Genomic DNA, 4018 nt, shown 5'->3' with positions numbered 1-4018 from the left:
AACCACATTTGCATCAGTATTTTATTACAAAAATTTTAATCAGAAAAATTAAGACTTACGTAGTAAACACCCATGTACCAGTCACCTAGATTCTAAATTAATATTTTGCTGTATTTGCTTTATTTGTACATCTCTATATTTATCCCTCTACGCACCCATTAGTCCGTCTTATTTCTTTATGCATTTCAATGAAATGGTAGTTACCTCTATAATTCTACATGATATACTATACCCTTATTGTTTCTTGATTTGTTAGCTTTCAAGCCTCTCTACTACTAACCTGCACTATGAAAGTTGAGGAATTAAGTACATTTTCCTTGCTATATATTCCCCTCACCCCCCATTTCTGCAAGTCATACTTAAATTTTCCAAATCCATTGTTAGTATAAAATGCTAATGGTAGAATACAAGTAGTGGTATACAGAAGTTTACTGCAAAATTCTTTCCACTTTGCTATATGAAATTTTCCCTTTGAGACCAGCCTGGCCATCACGGTGAAACCCCATCTCTACCAAAAATACAAAAATTAGTCGGGTGCAACGGTGGGCACCTGTAATCCCAGCTACTCGGGAGGCTGAGGAAGGAGAATCGCTTGAGCGTGAGAAGTGGAGGTTGCAGTCAGCTGAGATCGCGCTACTGCACTCCAGCCTGGCGACAGAGTAAGACTCTGTCTCAAATAAATAGAAAACTTTAAAATTCTAAGGAAATCTATTGTTTCCACTTGTATTTCTTGACTCGCCAGCTTTAAACAGTGTCCTAGGCTTCGCCACGGGTAAATGAGGATGTAGTGCCCCAAATGTCTTCTGCCTTATTCTCAGAGTTCCCCTCCCCAACTTATTCCCAGTCTGCCTCTTGACCTTTCACACGGCTAGAACATTTACATTCTGTTCCATAATTAGTATTAGTAAGTCTTCTGTGCATCATTTATAGGTTAATTCTAAAAGTGGAAGGCCAGTCAGCATTTAAAATATCAGGATCTCGTGTATTATTTGCTAGAGAACCAGGCAGTATGTTTAGATTTATAGAGAAGAGAGTGGCATCTTACATTGCATAATGCGTGATCTGTGAAGACGGGAGTAAGGAGAATGGAAAGGAGTTGGTATGAGTATGCTCTTTACTTTTAAAATTAATATGCTTTTATCCTGTTACTCAGTTTCTTATTTTTGCAGACTGTTAGAGGGAATTTCTTTTTTCTTAAAAACAAGAAGCACAGTGGTTAAGAGTTGGGGCTCTGGAGCTAGTCTGTCTTTTCATACTCAGTTCTGTCACTTCTTTTTTTCTTTTTTTTTGAGACAGAGTCTCATTCTGTTCCCTAGGCTGGAGTATACTGGAGTGATCTCGGCTCACTGCGACCTCTGCCTCCTAGGTTCAAGAGATTCTCCTGCCTCAGTCTCCTGAGTAGCTGGGACTACAGGCGCGTGCCACTAGGCCTGGCTAATTTTTGTATTTTTAGTAGAGACAGGGTTTCACCATGTTGGCCAGGCTGGTCTCAAATTCCTGACCTCAGGTGATCCGCCCACCTGGGGCTTCCCAAATTGCTGTGATTACAGGCATGAGCCACCACGCCCTGCTCTCATTTCTGTCACTTCTGCCCTCTGAGACTTTGGGCAAAAAAAATTTTGTTTTTGAGACGGAGTCTCGCTGTGTCGCCCAGGCTGGAGTGCAGTGGTGCAATCTCGGCTCACTGCAAGCTCTGCCTCCCAGGTTCATGCCATTCTCCTGCCTCAGCCTCCCGAGTAGCTGGGACTACAGGCGCCTGCCACTGCGCCTGGCTAATTTTTTGTATTTTTTATAGAGACAGGGTTTCACCATGTTAGCCAGGATGGTCTCCATCTCCTGACCTTGTGATCCACCCGCCTTGGCCTCCCAGAATGCTGGGATTACAGGCGTGAGCTACTGCGCCTGGCCCAGGCAAATAATTTTTCCTTGAGCCTCAACTTCTTTATCTAGGAATGGGAAGAGTAATATAACCTACCTTGTAGGTTTGTTGTGGTGATTCATAGATTAAAACATCTGAAGGCTTAAAATAGGCACACATAGAAAGCACCTGATAAGCTTTAGCTGTTAATTCTTCTTAACCCTCTAACATAATATTTTGGTTTGGACTGGTTGCTTTCTAGTCCTATCTCATTCTCAGATTAGCTCATTACTTCTTGGATCCTTTTTCTCTCTTTTGGATTCTCTTTGCTTTTGTAAAAGTGAAGATGTGGCCGGGTGCAGTGGCTCACACCTGTAATCCCAGCACTTTGGGAGGCCGAGGTGGGTGGATCACCTGAAGTTGGGAGTTCGAGACCACCCTGACCAACATGGAGAAACCCTGTCTCTACTAAAAAATACAAAATTAGCCGGGTGTGGTGGCACATGCCTGTAATCCTAGCTACTCGGGAGGCTGAGGCAGGAGAATCACTTGAACCTGGGAGGCGAAGGTTGCGGTGAGCCGAGATTGCACCATTGTACGCCAGCCTGGGCAACAAGAGCGAAACTCTGTCTCAGAAACAAACAAACAAACAACAAAGTGAAGATGCATACATCAAATATCAATGGTAATACATAGTAAAAATTCAAGAAGTAATGTCAAATATATCTGTTACTGTAATAAATGTGAGTGGGTTAAGCTCTCCATTAAAGAACTTCCCCCAATTAAGACAGAAAATCAAATTTATATACTGTAGAAAAGCTTGTTTATATGTTACTTTGATTTTTAAAATTAAGTCGTTTAAAGTTGTGAATAATAAAAAAGTAGCTCTTGAAACTTTCAAGTTCAATGTCTTGTTATTCCATATGTTCTGTTTATAAATGCAGTAAAATTTAATAAGCACTCTTTAAGAGCATCTGGTTAAATTCAGTTCTGTTTGTAAACTTTGCTAATAAAGTCAACATTTTAATTTGTGTTTATTAATTTAGTATATTTAGGTTCTTGTTAAAGTCTGACAAAAAAGTCCAGTTTTTAAAGTCTTATAAATTTAATGATTATTCTAATGAATTTAGTGATTCTTAAGTCCTCTTATATATTCCAAAACATTTATATTTTCTTTCTCTCTTTTTTTGTTTTTTTGAGACAGTTTCTCTCTCTGTCGCCCAGGCTGGAGTTCAGTGGCATGGTCATAGCTCACTGCAGCCTTGACCTCCTGGGTGCAGGTGATCCTCTCACCTCACCCTTCTGAGTAGCTGGGACTACAAGAGCATGCCACCACATCTGGCTAATTTTTGTGTTTTTTATAGAGACGGGGTCTTGCTATATTGCCCAGGCTAGTCTTGAACTCCTGGGCTCAAGCTATCCTCCCACCTTGGCCTCCCAAAGTGCTGAGATTATAGGTGTGAGCCACAGTGCCCAGCCTGTATTCTCTCTTTATATGTGTGTATATGTAGATGCACGCTTTCAAATTTAAAATTACAAATTAATTACTGAGTTACAGATTTTGAATTGGAATCACAAGGTTGACCTTTAACGCTTTAATCCAATTCTCATAAACATTAAAAGTGTAGTTCTCTAATGCAGATATTTCTTAATATGGAATACTATTACTACTTGTCTGATTCTTTTGATTATTTCCCCACTTGTTCTAAATCTTTCTAGGATTAAAAGATGTTTACGTAAATGTTTTATTCCAAATAATGTTGGGATTTCTTCCCGTGTGTGTGTGTGTGTGTGTGTGTGTGTGTGTATATATATTTTTTTTTTTTATTTAAGAGACAAGGTCTTGTTCTGTTGCCCAGGCTGGAGTGCAGTGGTGTGATGCTGGCTCACTGCAGCCTTGACCTTCCTCTCTGCCCCAGCCTCCTGAGTAGCTGGGACTACAGGCAGTGCCACCATGCCCAGCTAATTAAAAAAAATTATTTTGGTAGAGATGGGGTCTCACTGTGTTGCCCAGGCTAGTCTCCAACTCCTGGCCTCAAGCTGTCCTCTCACCTCAGCCTCCAAAAGTGTTGACATTTGCCACCATGCCTGGTCCCATATAATTTTTGGGGTTGTCTTCTCAGTTTGCTGAGGTTTTTTAAATAAATAGGGATCTCTGAC

The sequence above is a fragment of the Papio anubis genome, unplaced genomic scaffold, assembly GCF_008728515.1.
Source record: "Papio anubis isolate 15944 unplaced genomic scaffold, Panubis1.0 scaffold159, whole genome shotgun sequence".
NCBI lineage: Eukaryota > Metazoa > Chordata > Mammalia > Primates > Cercopithecidae > Papio > Papio anubis.
Note: the sequence above shows the minus strand (reverse complement) of the source record.